This window comes from Heptranchias perlo, chromosome 14, assembly GCF_035084215.1.
Source record: "Heptranchias perlo isolate sHepPer1 chromosome 14, sHepPer1.hap1, whole genome shotgun sequence".
NCBI lineage: Eukaryota > Metazoa > Chordata > Chondrichthyes > Hexanchiformes > Hexanchidae > Heptranchias > Heptranchias perlo.
Window position 1 is genome coordinate 40530243 of NC_090338.1, and position 15076 is coordinate 40545318.

The following is a 15076-nucleotide window of genomic DNA, read 5'->3' on the forward strand; positions in this document are numbered from 1 at the left end:
ATTTAAGGAATTTTTATTACAAGCTAATTGACTGATCGGGAGCGCATAGTGGAAAATTGCACATCCCAGCCTATGATTTTTCATCCGTTAAAATTAATAGATGGTAAATCATGGCTGGATCACCAAATCAGAAAATCTCACAAGACCATTTCCCATTCAACAACCATCTCTATATTTTGCTCGGCCCCATTCAGTTCTGTTGTTGATGCCAAGACCAAGATCCAACTCCTCATTGTTCTTCAATATGGGTGATATCCATTTCTTAATTAAAAGTGTCACATGGTTGACTTCCTACAGAGAGTGTCATTGATATTTGATAGTTTTGTTTTTCCCTGTTTTCACTGCCTTTATTTATTATCACTTGTCTTCATATTGAGTTAACTAGAACTAGCCATAGCTGTTTTAATAAAAGCAATACCTTTCACCTAAGGGACCTTTAATTGTGAAAATTTCTAGGAACAGCTGACCTTTCAGAATTATTATCACAGTACAATAACAGATTCTACCCAAAATTTGGTTGAGATTGGATTCAACCTATTGGAAATATGAGAGGATTTTTGTTTTTCTAGTTGGTAAACAGCCTGGTTTTCTAACCTAAAAATTTGATGTGTGTTTTTTTCCCATCTTTAATTTTGAGCTTTTGTTATTTAGTAAGGGTGTGATCTTCTGAAATGGGTGTGGATGAAGTTAAATGTAACTGGTAGATGGAATGCCAAATCCTCTTACCTCTCTGCCTTTCTGACCAGTTCCTCTTATTCTTGGCTTTATTGTTGTCATTGCATTGGTTTTGTAGGAATGCGATTCCACCAGGATTTATGGACCCAAGCGATAGAGAGACAAATAAACAATACAACAGATTGGTAAAGTAAACTACTGTTTCTTTGCATAAACAATAAAACCAACAACCTGCCCTTTGAGAGTTCCGCGTCAGTGCAGTGGAGTGATCAGTTCCATGGTTCTTGAGGTCTTCTTTCCTGGGCGTCCTCCAAGATGGGTCTTCTGCCTTCTCTGCTGACTGCAGTGCCAAGAGTCTGGAAAATGGTCTTTTTATATCTCTCTGATGCAAGCAGGCGCAATTGATTGACATGTCTGGTTGCAAAGTTCTTTTGCAACAATGGCAACAACCTGTTGAGCTAGGTCGGATATTATTTTTTAATTCTTTCATGGGATGTGGGCGTCGCTGGCAAGGCCAGCATTTATTACCCATCCCTAATTGCCCTTGAGAAGGTGATGGTGAGCCGCCTTCTTGAAATGCTGCAGTCCATGTGGTGAAGGTACTCCCACAGTGCTGTTAGGGAGGGAGTTCCAGGATTTTGACCCAGCGATGATGAAGGAACGGCGATATATTTCCAAGTCAGGATGGTGTGTGACTTGGAGGGGAACGTGCAGGTTGTGTTGTTCCCATGCGTGCCTGCTGCCCTTGTCCTTCTAGGTGTTAGAGGTTGCAGGTTTGGGAGGTGCTGTCGAAGAAGTCATTGCGAGTTGCTGCAGTGCATCTTGTAGATGATACACACTGCAGCCACTGTGCGCTGGTGGTGAAGGGAGTGAATGTTTAGGGTGGTGGATGGGGTGCCAATCAAGCGAGCTGCTTTGTCCTGGATGGTGTCGAGCTTCTTGAGTGTTGTTGGAACTGCACTCATCCAGGCAAGTGGAGAGTATTCCATCACACTCCTGACTTATGCCTTGTAGATGGTGGAAAGGCTTTGGGGAGTCAGGAGGTGAGTCGCTACAGAATACCCAGCCTCTGACCTGCTGTTGTAGCCATGGTATTTATGTGGCTGGTCCAGTCAAGTTTCTGTTGAATGGTGACCCCCAGGATGTTGATGGTGGGGGATTCGGCAATGGTAATGCCGCTGAATGTCAAGGGGAGGTGGTTAGACTCTTTCTTTTTGGAGCTGGCCATTGCCTGGCACTTGTTACTTGCCACTTATCAGCCCAAGCCTAGATGTTCCTGATTGTTGGTATGTTTTAACCTTTCCTGTCTGTCCCACATCCCATTCTATTACCTTAACCCTTGTAACAAAATATATTTTATTGACTCTTTTGGACTGACCAATATTAATGGCGGCAAAGTTCATTATTTGTTGTAATTGGTCCAGTAACTGGTTAACATATCATTGCTGGGTCAGGGCCTGGAAATATGATGTAGTGGCGATAACGGAGACCTGGCTCAAAAAAGGGCAGGATTGGCTACTAAATATTCCTGGATACAAGGTGTTCAGGAAATATAGGGAAAGAAAAAAAGGAGGGGGGGCGGTGGCAGTATTGATTAAGGAGAATATTGCAGTGCTGGAGAGGGAGGATGTCATTGAGGGGTCAAAGACTGAATCCATTTGGTTAGAGTTAAAAAACAATAGAGGCGCCTCTACTAAGTGTATTCTATAGGCCACCAACTAGTGGGAAGGATATACAGCAGCAAATTTGCAGGGAAATTACAGAGAAGTGCAAGAACTATGGAGTATTGAAAATGGAGGACTTCAACTATCCTAATATAAACTGGGATAGTAATAGTGTAAAAGGAAAAGAGGGGGAGGAATTTCTGAAGTGTGTTCAGGAGAACTTGATCAGTATGTTTCTGGCCCAAAGAGGAAGGAAGCATTGCTGGATCTAGTTCAGGGAAATGAGATGGGTCAAGTGTCAATGGGGGAACATTTAGAGAACAGTGATCATAGTATCATAAGGATAGATTAGTTTTGGAAAAGGACAAGGAGCAATCTAGAGTAAAAATACTTAATTGGAGGAGGGCCAATTTCAGTGAGAATGGATCTGGTATGGGGTTGGTGCCTGAGGACTGGAGAATTGCAAATGTTACACCATTGTTCAAAAAAGGGTGTAAGAATAAACCCAGCAACTATAGGCCAGTCAGTTTAACTTCAGTGATGGGGAAGCTTTTAGAAATGATAATCCGGGACAAAATTAACAGTCACTTGGACAAGTGTGAATTAGTTAAGGAAAGCCAGTGTGTATTTGTTAAAGGTAAATCGTGTTTAACTAACTTGATTGAGTTTTTTGAAGAGGTAACAGAGAAGTTTGGTGTTGTGTATATGGACTTTCAAAAGGCATTTGATAAAGTGCCACATATTAAGCTTGTCAGCAAACTTGAAACCCATGGAATAAAAAGGGCAGTGGTAACATGGATATGAAATTGACTAAGTGACAGGAAACAGAGAGTGTTGGTGAACAGTTGTTTTTCGGACTGGAGGAAGGTATACAGTGGTGTTCCCCAGGGATTGGTAGTGGACCACTGCTTTTTTTGATCTTTATTAATGACTTGGACTTGGATATACAGCGCACAATTTCAAAATTTGCAAATGACACAAAACTTGGAAGTGTAGTAAACACTGAGGAGGATAGTAATAGACTTCAAGAGGACATAGACAGGCTGATGGAAAGGATGGACACATGGCAGATGAAATTTAACGCAGAGAAGTGTGAACTGATTCATTTTGGCAGGAAGAATGAGGAGAGGCAATATAAACTAAATGATACAATTCTAAAGGGGGTGCAGGAACAGAGAGCCCTGAGGGTAAATGTGCACAAATCTTTGAAGGTGGCAGGTCAGGTTGAAAAAGCCGTTAAAAAAGCATTTGAGATCCTGGGCTTTATAAATAGAGGCATAGAGTACAAAAGGAAATAAGTTTTTGCCAGTCGTGAATGGTGGTGAACAATTAAACAATTAACAGGAGGAGGAGGCTCTGTGAACATTCCCATCCTCAATGATGGCAGAGCCCAGCAGGTGAGTGCAAAAGACAAGGCTGAAGCATTTGCAACCATCTTTAGCCAGAAGTGTGGAGTGGATGATTCATCTCAGCCTCCTCCCAAGATTCCCACCATCGCTGAAGCCAGTCTTCAGCCAATTCAATTCAATTCACATGATATCAAGAAATAGCTGAGTGCACTGTATACAGCAAAGGCAATGGGCCCTGACAACATCACGGCTATAATGCTGAAGACTTGTGCTCCAGAACTAGCCGCGCCTCCAGCCAAGCTGTTCCAGTGCAGCTACAACACTGGTATCTACCCGGACAAAGTGGAAAATTGCCCAGGTATGTCCGGTCCACAAAACGCAGGACAAATCCAATCCGGCCAATTACCGCCCCATCAGTCTACTCTCAATCATCAGCAAAGTGATGGAAGGTGTCGTCAACAGTGCTATCAAGTGGCACTTACTCACCAATAACCTGCTCCCGATGCTCAGTTTGGTTTCCGCCAGGACCACTCGGCTCCAGACCTCATTACAGCCTTGGTCCAAACATGGACAAAAGAGCTGAATTCCAGAGGTGAGGTGAGAGTGACTGCCCTTGACATCAAGGCAGTATTTGACTGAGTGTGGCACCAAGGAGCCCTAGTAAAATTGAAGTCAATGGGAATCAGGGGGAAAACTCTCTGGTGGCTGGAGTCATAACTAGCACAAAGGAAGATGATCGTGGTTGTTGGAGACAATCATCTCAGCCCCAGGATATCGCTACAGGAGTTCCTCAGGGCAGTGCCCGAGGTCCAACCATCTTCAGCTGCTTCACCAATGACCTTCCCTCCATCATATGGTAAGAAATGGGGATGTTCTCTGATGACTGCACAGTGTTCAGTTCCATTTGCAACCGCTCAGATAATGAAGCAGTCCATGCTTGCATGCAATAAGACCTGGACAATATCCAGGCTTGGGCTGATAAGTGGCAAGTAACATTTGCGCCAGACAAGTGCCAGGAAATGACCATCTCCAACAAGAGAGAGTCTAACCACCTCCCCTTGACATTCAACGGCATTACCATCGCCGAATCCCCCACCATCAACATCCTGGGGGTCACCATTGACCAGAAACTTAACTGGACCAGCCACATGAATACTATGGCTGCAAGAGCAGGTCAGAGGCTGGGTATTCTGCGGCGAGAGACTCACCTCCTGATTCCCCAAGGCCTTTCCACCATCTACAAGGCACAAATCGGGAGTTTGATGGAATACTGTCCTCATGCCTGGATGAGTGCAGCTCCAACAACACTCAAGAAGCTTGACACCATCCAGGACAAAGCAGCCCGCCATCCAGGACAAAGCAGCCCGATTGATTGGCACCCCATCCACCACCCTAAACATTGACTCCCTCCACCACTGGCGCACCATGGCTGCAGTGTTTACCATCTACAAGATGCACTGCAGCTACTTGTCAAGGCTTCTCCGAGAGACCTCCCAAACCCATGACCTCCTACACCTAGAAGGGCAAGGGCAGCAGGCGCATGAAAACACCACCAACTGCACATCACCCCCCAAGTCACACACCATCCTGACTTGGAAATATACCACCGTTCCTTCATCGTCGCTGGGTCAAAGTCCTGGGCTCGATGGGCCAAATGGCCTCCTTCTGTGCTATAACCATTCTATGATTCTATGATTCGATAATTCTAGGGCCTGGTATTTGGGTTCAGACTTATCCTGGTACATTAAATGTTCAGGTGTTCTCTTAACCCTCTCGGTCATTAATTCATGAGCCGAGATCTTAATGGTACCTGACTCACTAGATCTCATGGCCATTAATGCCAAGGATAGCAATTGATCCTAGGTCTGACGGGATTGTCCAATTAGTTTCTTTAGCATAGTTTTCAAGATGCGGTTCACCCTCTCAACTGTACCTGATGACATAGGATTGTGTGAAATATAGAATCGCATTTTGATTCCTAGCTGCTGCATTGCGGTTTGCATAACCTTTCCAGTGAAATGGCTTCCTTGAGCTGAGTCAATGGATCTCGGAAGACCCCATCTGGTGACCACATGGTTTACCAGTATCTTTGCTGTGGCCTGAGCCGTCGCACTGGGGGTCAGGAATGCTTCCGCCTACTTGGAGAAGGTGTCTACTATCACTAATACATATTTATTTCCTCGAGGATGGGGAAAATGGTCCAATATAATCTATTTGCAAATCGGTTCATGGGCTTGCTGTCAGCATGGGGATTATGTTGGACACAGAGTATACAGTGGTGGCAACAGTGCTCCACTTGGCCTTGCATTGCTGGCCTTCGGGCCACCTGTTGGATTCTTTCCAAGGTGCCCCATGTCCCAGGATGTCCCATGGTAGGTGCATCATGGGCTTGGTAGAGAAAAGCATTCCTCTCATTCTACGGTACTACTCATTTTTGGTCGTACATTAAAACTCCATCTTTCACTCCAATTTTGGTTTATTAGCACATTGTCCATGTGGACTTTCTTTCCTTTCTCATGTCATTATTATAGCCTTTATTTCAGGATCCCCATTTTGCAATTGTTTCAGATCAATCAGGTCAGGTACTTTCACGTGTCGATTGGCTTCCATTGGGGGGAACATTTCCACTGGATCCCAATCCGTTCCCTTCCCATCTCTTTTCTTGGTCAATTCATCAGCCTTTTGATTCCCCTCCCAGAGAGGCTAGTTTTTGGTATGTGCCCTTACTTTATGGACTGCTGTGACTCAGCGCACTTCGTTTGCTTTCTTAAAAATCGCCCGTAAAATTGGAGAGCAGGGTAAGGCTTTCCCATCTGCCGAAATGAACCCTCTCTTTTCCCATATAGGGAGATATTCCGTTAAGGAATTGCACACATACATGGAGTCTGAGTGTATTGTATAAGGGGTCGGAAGCTCAGTGGGATGTGTTATCACATACACTACAACCGCCAACTCAGCCGCTTGAGCAGACATATGTGCGGGCAGCTTCAGTGCTAGTTCTGTTTGTCTATCAGGATCGTATATACCACACCCTAGTTTCCTTTCTCCATCTTTCATTTTGCTGGTCCCATCTACATATATATCCCGTGTGATGGGCAACACTTCTGACCTAATCGGTCCCTCTGGTTGGGTTTGATTTTCCACCTCTTTCACCTTGGTACATCAAATTCCCCTCCAGACTCGGTGGATCAGGGTTATGGTGTACCTGGATATCCCTTCCCTGCAGAAATAGGGTCCACTGGGCCAATTGGATTTTAGATATTGAACCGTCTTTTAATCTTTCATCCAACAATAACTCTGTTGGTGTATGATTGGTCAACAAGTGTAGCGGTGCCAATCCCATTAAGTAGGTAGTGTTTAAATGGCCCAAAAGGTTGCTAATAGGCGTTTCTCACACATAAGGTAATTGATCTCTACTGGAGTGAGAACCCGAGACACATAGGCAACTGGCCCCTGTTTCTCATGGATCTTTTGGATTAGCATGATTTTATGATTACAATGATTATGTGATGCCGCTGACCCTCCACGGTTTTCCTTATTAGTATTCATTTGCACCCGTACGGCTGCCTTTAAATCATCTCTTTGTTTTTCCAACTTTCTCATTTTATCTAATGTTTCTTGTGGGTTGCCTGATTCACAGCCAGTTTTCCCCCTTTAACCAGAGCCTGGCTCTGAAAATATTCTACGTGTCCTTCTAGGGTTTGCATATGTTAATCATTATTCTGACCCTCTCTCTTCCAATCACCGAGATTCATTTTTAATTGCTTATTTACTTCCTCTAATTCATTTTTTATAAAACTCAGTTTTTATAAAAACAGAAATTTATCAACTTCTTTTTTTAATTCTTGCCTTTGTCTTTTTCCTTACTGAGGCCAAGTAACCAAACGGCCTTGGCTTGTTTCTTCAAAGCCGGCCGTTCTTCCAACATACATGACCACCTATCATCATATGTGGTGGTCTTCTGTTGGGAACTATTCGGTTCCCCTAGGCAACTTCTTTCCTATGTATTTCTGTATTGCTTCTTCCATTTTAATATCCTGCTAGGTCCCCAGCCAGAAACTCTGATTCTGTTCCACCACTGGACAAGATAGTCTACTTTAATTTAATTTACTAAAACACTGACTAGTGTACACCAATGAAAATAGTAAATGGTTCAGTGTAATTTTTTGAAGTTATTTTTAGTGATTTAAAATCAGGTTACTCACAGGTGAAGGACTAGACATTTATTAAACATGCATATTTTTTGTGATAAACCCATTTTCAGTTGCATTAATAAAACTGCACCAGATTACCACTCTTAAATACATCAATGAATAAAATAAATGATTACATTCTATTAAGCTGCCGCATTGGGCTGGTTCATGGAAGATTTTAGTTTGTGATTATGCAAATGCATTTTAGCAGAAACTCAAACTGTAACCTAACTGGCGCAATTTTCGGATTGGGCCCAAAGCAATCTACCCCACTATGTTTATTTGGATCGCAATGTTCTGTTCATATGGTTTCCAAGAAATGGTGCCAAGTTGGCACATTTCCCATCAGTTTAAACGGTTGCTGTCTCACTTTATCTTTATTCCCCTTCCATGGTTCTCATTTCTTTTTCGTGGTATCAGGGACAAACTGACGCTTCAACCCCAACACTGCTTCGCCACAGAAACAAATATGACGGCAGTGTTAGAGGCTGACTTACCGCCTCTACATCTGCAGAAGCCAACTCAAGCTGTTGTTCCAGCTGATTCTGATGGTACCCAAGATCTGGATTTTCCCACTGAACTAAAGCAGCAGTGATTAGAAAATGAACAATTAACCACACTAGTTCAAACATTACAGAAACTCATTTTATTGTCATTATTATATGTTAATCTAAGTTTTGCATTCAGTGAATTCATGATTGGATAGATGCCTTAGAAAGGGTGATGTATCAAATCTCGGGTACTGACTCAGTGGAACTCCTGGTAGTTTTGGTTTCACTCTCAGTCTCTGTAGCTGCAGCGTGTCTGCTCAAGACTCCACCTCAGCAGTAGCAACAATACTTTATAGTTACTTGCTCTGATTGTCGAGGAGGCGCAAAACTTTGTGGTCACCTACGCTCTGTGTGGTCACCTCTCAACTCCAGTAAAACGAAACTTCTCCACCCAGTTTCTCAGTTCCAATTCTACCGGATGGGAGTGTGTTTTTTCTCGCTCTGAAGTGTTTTCAATAATTTCCGGAACTCAAGCGGCACTTCGAGGAGAACGAGCCCGCGCAGCAGGAGGTCTTCTTCACCATCTCCGGCGTTTGTCCTCCACTCTCTCTGGGGATTAGCTCCATCAACCACAGGCTGCGAGGTGAGTGCACAATCAACTGGGGCAGTGACAAGTGAAAAGGAACTTGGTGAATTTGTGTTTGATGCATGTATTATCTAACCGGAAGCTTTTTTAAATTCGTTCATGGGATGTGGGTGTGGCTGGCAAGGCCAGCATTTATTGTCCATCCTTAATTGCCCTTGAGAAGGTGGTGGTGAGCTGCTGCTTTGAACTGCAGAAGTCCATGTGGTGAAGGTACTTTCACAGTTGTTAGGTAGGGAGTTCCAGGGTTTTGATCCATAGAGTACAGATGTTTTCCCCTATCCTTCATCAAAAGCAAGAGACTTAAAAAAAAAATCATTGCTTTATGTTAGGATAAAAATGTGAACATTTTAGATTTCTACACATTGATCATTTTGTTACAACAAGCCGGACTGATACACAGAGAAAAAATATGCAGCACAGAGTTTTATATGACTGCAAACCAGGGGGTGCAAATTGAAGACATCAGCTGTGTAGTACAAAAAAACCTGGATGCGATTCTTACCTCAGTGTGATCCAAGTATAATTCCCATTGGTCTACCTTGGATCCTGATGTCATAAGTTTCATACTTCTCTTGGAATGTATTTGTGTGTTTATATATGCAAGGTTAAACCAGGCAATAAACATTTTTGCTGCATTGCCAATATTTTATTATTAATTTGTAGTGAAAGTTGCATTCGGAAAGGTCTCTCCGGTCTAGCTCGAGAGTTTAGGCAAATTATATAGGGAAATGAATCTTAGACTGGTTTTGGTAAGTCAATTCTTTTAATTTGTGCCTGAGTTGCACCTAAGGTTGCCAACCCTCCAGGATTGTCCTGGAGTCTCCAGGAATTAAAGGTTAATCTCCAGGACAGTGCTTCAAACAACTGAGGAGAAAAATCATTTGGGCATTAAAAAGAAATGTGTGCTTAAAAAAAATTTGAACTTTTTTGTTTGTTAGTTATAAAAATATTGGAAATGGGGGGGTGGGGGGAAGTGTTAGACTTTGAAGGTGTTTGAAAGCAGCGCACCGTGAGGATGGTTGTGTTAGGTGACCAATGGTGGGAGCGTGGGGGCAGGGTAGTTGGAGATGGGAGGTCATGTGATGAAACCTCCAGGAACATGTTCAACTAGAGTTGGCAACCCTAGATGTACCAGATTTGTGTTGTCCTCCTGGTTAGAAGTATTGTATTCCTGGAGGTTTGAACATGTGATGGCTGCAGGCAACGAAGGGAAATCGAAGGCAGGGAAAAGATTCGCGGGAGAAACCAGAGGTGGGAAGAACTTCGATTCGACCAATAACTAATAGTAACTCACTGAAATTGCACTGATAACTAATAGTAATATTGGTAACACTCAGATTCCCCTCATAACCATCAGTACTCCAATAACTCACTGATAGTCTGTATGTAACTGGTAGTAATAGGTGTAATACCCTGATAACCTACCTATAACTAGTAATAATCCTATAACCATTGATATTCACCCTGTAGCTACAGCCAGAATCACCCTGCACTACACAAGGTGGCGTCAGGGCCCCAGTCAATGCCATTTTTAACAGGCCCCATCTCCTTGGACTCAGGTTCTGTGTGAAGGTGACAACTCTGAACTGGGAGCTCCCTATAAACTCCCTCCTTTAAACTAGCTCTTTCATTACTGTTCTAGTTTTATGTTCTCTCTGAGAAATGCAGAAATTGAAGAGGTTTAATATCTCCACCATTTGAAACATATTACAAAATGAACAACCACTTTGAAATGCAAAGTTTCACTTTCACATTAGCAACAGATTTGATGTCTGATCATATTTGTGTGGAAATGGAATTTATTTAATTCTCCCCTTCCCCATATCCCCATCCCCCCCCTCATATTTTTGAAAGTGGTTCTCATGCAATTAAGGAGCAGTTAATTTGGCATTCTTGTCAATATATGTCAGCCTTGTCTCGGTGGTAATAATCTTGCCTCTGAGTTGGAAAGTTATGGGTTCATGCCCCATTCCAGATACATGAGTGCATGATCTAGGCTGACACTTTAGTGCATTGCCAAGGGAATCCTGCACTTTTGGCAGTGCTGTCTTTCCAATGAGATACTAAACCAAAACTCCATCTGGCCTCTCAGGTGGATGTAAAAGATCCCACATTACTATCAGAAGAAAAGCAGGGGAGTTCTCCCGGTGTCTTGGCCAATGTTTATCCCTCAATCAACACAACTAAAACAGATTATCTGGTCCAGTTGTTTGTGGGACCTTGCTGTGTGCACGTTGGCTGCTGTGTTTGCTTACATTAGAACAGTGACTACACTTCAAAAGCACTTAATCGGCTATGAAGCATTTGCAACATCCTGAGGATGTGAAAGATGCCATATAAATGCAATTTCTTTCTTTAAATAATATAACAAATGACTAATGCTATGGGGTATATTTATACAACCTGCAGACTAGATTGAACACTGCAAACTTTGCTGCTTATGGTGTTTTCCCATTGTTTACAATCACATCACACAAGAAATGTCCCAGGTGCGATGGTCAAAAAAATTTCGATTTAGGAATTTTAAAAAAATTCACGGGATGTGGGCGCGCTGGCAAGACCAGCATTTATTGCCCATCCCTAATTGCCCTTGACAAGGTAGTGTTGAGCCACCTTCTTGAACCGCTGCAGTCCGTGTGGTGAAGGTTCTCCCACAGTGCTGTTAGGATGGGAGTTCCAGGATTTTGACCCAGCGACGATGAAGGAACGGCGATATATTTCCAAGTCGGGATGGAGTGTGACTTGGAGGGGAACGTGCAGGTGGTGTTGTTCCCATGTGTCTGCTGCCCTTGTCCTTCCAGTTGGTAGAGGTCGTGGGTTTGTTGAAGAAGCCTTGGTGAGTTGCTGCAGTGCATCCTGTAGATGGTACACACTGCAGCCACAGTGCGCCGGTGGTGAAGGGAGTGAATGTTTAGGGTGGTGGATGGGGTGCCAATCAAGCGGGCTGCTTTGTCCTGGATGGTGTTGAGCTTCTTGAGTATTGTTGAAGCTGCACTCATCCAGGCAAGTGGAGAGTATTCCATCACACTCAGGACTTGTGCCTTGTAAATGGTGGAAAGGCTTTGGGGAGTCAGGAGGTGAGTCACTCGCTGCAGAATACCCAGCCTCTGACCTGCTCTTGTAGCCACAGTATTTGTGTGGCTGGCCCAGTTAAATTTCTGGTCAACTGTGTCCCACAGGATGTTGATGCTGGGGGATTCGGCGATGGTAATGGCGTTGAATGTCAAGGGGAGGTGGTTGGACTCTCTCTTGTTGGAGATGGTCATTGCCTGGCACTTGTCTGGCGCGAATGTTACTTGCCACTTATCAGCCCAAGCTTGGATGTTGTCCAGGTCTTGCTGCATGCAGACAGGGACTGCTTCATTATTTGAGGGGTTGCGAATGGAACTGAACACTGTGCAATCATCAGCGAACATCCCCATTTCTTACCTTATGATGGAGGGAAGGTCATTGATGAAGTAGCTGAAGATGGGTGGGCCTAGGACACTGCCCTGAGGAACTCCTGCAGCAATGCCCTGGGGCTGAGATGATTGGCCTCCAACAACCACTACCATCTTCCTTTGTGCTAGGTATGACTCCAGCCACTGGAGAGTTTTCCCCCTGATTCCCACTGACTTCAATTTTACTAGGGCTCCTTGGTGCCACACTCGGTCAAATGCTGCCTTGATGTCAAGGGCAGTCACTCTCACCTCACCTCTGGAATTCAGCTTTTTTGTCCATGTTTGGACCAAGGCTGTAATGAGGTCTGGAGCCAAGTGGTCCTGGCGGAACCCTAACTGAGCATCGGTGAGCAGGCTATTGGTGAGTAAGTGCCGCTTGATAGCACTGTTGATGACACCTTCTATCACTTTGCTGATGATTGAGTGTAGACTGATGGGGCGGTAATTGGCCGGATTGGATTTGTCCTGGTTTTTATGGACAGGACATACCTGGGCAATTTTCCACATTGTCGGGTAGATGCCAGTGTTGTAGTTGTACTGGAACAGCTTGGTTAGAGGCCCAGCTAGTTCTGGAGCACAAGTCTTCAGCACTACAGCCGGGATGTTGTCGGGGCCCATAGCCTTTGCTGTATCCAGTGCACTCAGCTGTTTCTTGATATCATGTGGAGTGAATCGAATTGGCTTCTGTGATGGTGGGGATATCGGGAGGCGGCCGAGATGGATCATCCACTCGGCACTTCTGGCTGAAGATGGTTGCATACGCTTCAGCCTTGTCTTTTGCACTCACATTATGGACTCTGCCATCGTTGAGGATGGGGATGTTCATGGATCCTCCTCCTCCCATTAGTTGTTTAATTTTTCACCACCATTCATGACTCGATGTTGCAGGACTGTATAGCTTTGATCTGATCCGTTGGTTGTGGAATCGTTTAGCTCTGTTGCTTCCGCTGTTCAGCATGCCTGTAGTCCTATTTTGTAGCTTCACCAGGTTGGTACCTCATTTTTAGGTACGCCTGGTGCTGCTCCTGGCATGTTCTTCTACACTGCTCATTGAATCAAGGTTGATCCCCTGGCTTGTTGGTAATGGTAGAGTGAGGAATGTACCGGGCCATGAGGTTACAGATTGTGCTGGAATACAATTCTGCTGCTGCTGATGGCCCACAGCGCCTCATGGATGCCTAGTTTTGAGCTGCTAGATCTGTTCTGAATCTATCCCATTTAGCACGGTGTTAGTGCCACACAACACGTTGGATGCTGTCCTCAGTGTGAAGACAGGACTTCGTCAAGTAGGTTTTTCCCTCGTGTTGGTTCACTCACCACCTGCTGCAGGCCCAATCTGGCAGCTATGTCCTTCAGGACTCGGCTAGCTCGGTCAGTAGTGGTGCTACCGAGCCACTCTTGGTGATGAACATTGAAGTCCCCCACCCAGAATACATTCTGTGCCCTTGCTAATTAGAGCCATGGTGTTGAAATTTGCAAATGATAATCAAATTGAGGGAGTAGGTAATAATCTGGAAGAGTGCAGGAAGACATAAAGAGGCTTGCAGAGTGGATGGATCAATGGCAAATGAAATTCAATATAGCAAAGTCTGAGGTGTTTTATTCTGGTAGGAGGAATAAGGATGCCATTTATTTCTTGGTAAGTAAGAAAGTAAATGGGTAGAGGTGCAAAGAGATCTGAGAATTTAGAGGCATAAATAGCTAAAAGTAGTAATGCAAGTTGACAAGGCCATAAAGAGTACAAACAAAATACTGGGGTTTATTTCTAAAGGAACAGAATACAAACATAAGAAATAGAAGCAGGAGTAGGCCATCCGGCCCCTCGGGCCTGCTCCGCCATTCACTAACATCATGGCTGATCTTTGACCTCAACTCCATTTCCTGCCCGATCCCCATATCCCTTGATTCCCTTAGTGTCCAAAAATCTATTGATCTCAGTCTTGAATATACTCAACGACTGATCATCCACAGCCCTCTGGGATACAGAATTCCAAAGATTCACCCCCTCTGAGTGAAGAAATTCCAACTCATCTCAGTCCTAAATGTCCAACCCCTTATCCTAAGACTCTGCCACCTACTTCTAGACTCTTCAGCCAGGGGAAACAGCCTCTCAGCATCTACCTTGTCAAGCCCTCTCAGAATCTTATGTTTCAATGAGATCACTTTTCGTTCTTCTAACGTCCAGACAGCATAGGCCCATTCTACTCAATCTCTCCTCACATGAATCAATCTAGTGAACCGCCTCGAAGGCAAATATCTCCTTCCTTAGGTAAGGAGACCCAAACTACACACAGTACTCCAGGTGTGGTCCTACCAAACCTCTGTACAATTGCAGCAAGACTTCCTTACTCTTATACTCTGACTTCCTTGCAAACAAGCAAAAACCATTTGCATTCCTGATTGCTTGCTGTACCTGCACGTTAATGTTCTGTGTTACATGTTTAAGGACACCAATCCCTCTCAACGCCAACATTTAATAGTTTCTCACCATTTAAAAAGTAAACTGTTTTTCTATTCTTCCATCCAAAGTGAATAAACTCACATTTCCACACATTATGCTCCATCTACCACCTTCTTGCCCACTCACTTAACCTGTCTATATCCCTTTGCAGACTCTT

At 44.1% G+C, this 15076-nt stretch overlaps 1 protein-coding gene across 2 annotated transcripts in view; it reads left to right on the forward strand.

Annotated features, from left to right (window-relative positions):
- Positions 1–8596: 8596 nt before the first annotated feature.
- The window catches only part of sting1 (stimulator of interferon response cGAMP interactor 1), a 46203-nt gene continuing 39723 nt past the window's right edge, over positions 8597–15076 (forward strand). The window contains exon 1 of one of the 2 annotated variants that reach the window (XM_067996331.1): positions 8597–9015. The gene's annotated coding sequence lies outside the window, so the exon portion shown is untranslated. The remainder of the gene's footprint in view (positions 9016–15076) is intronic. The other variant, XM_067996330.1, reaches the window with a different exon arrangement.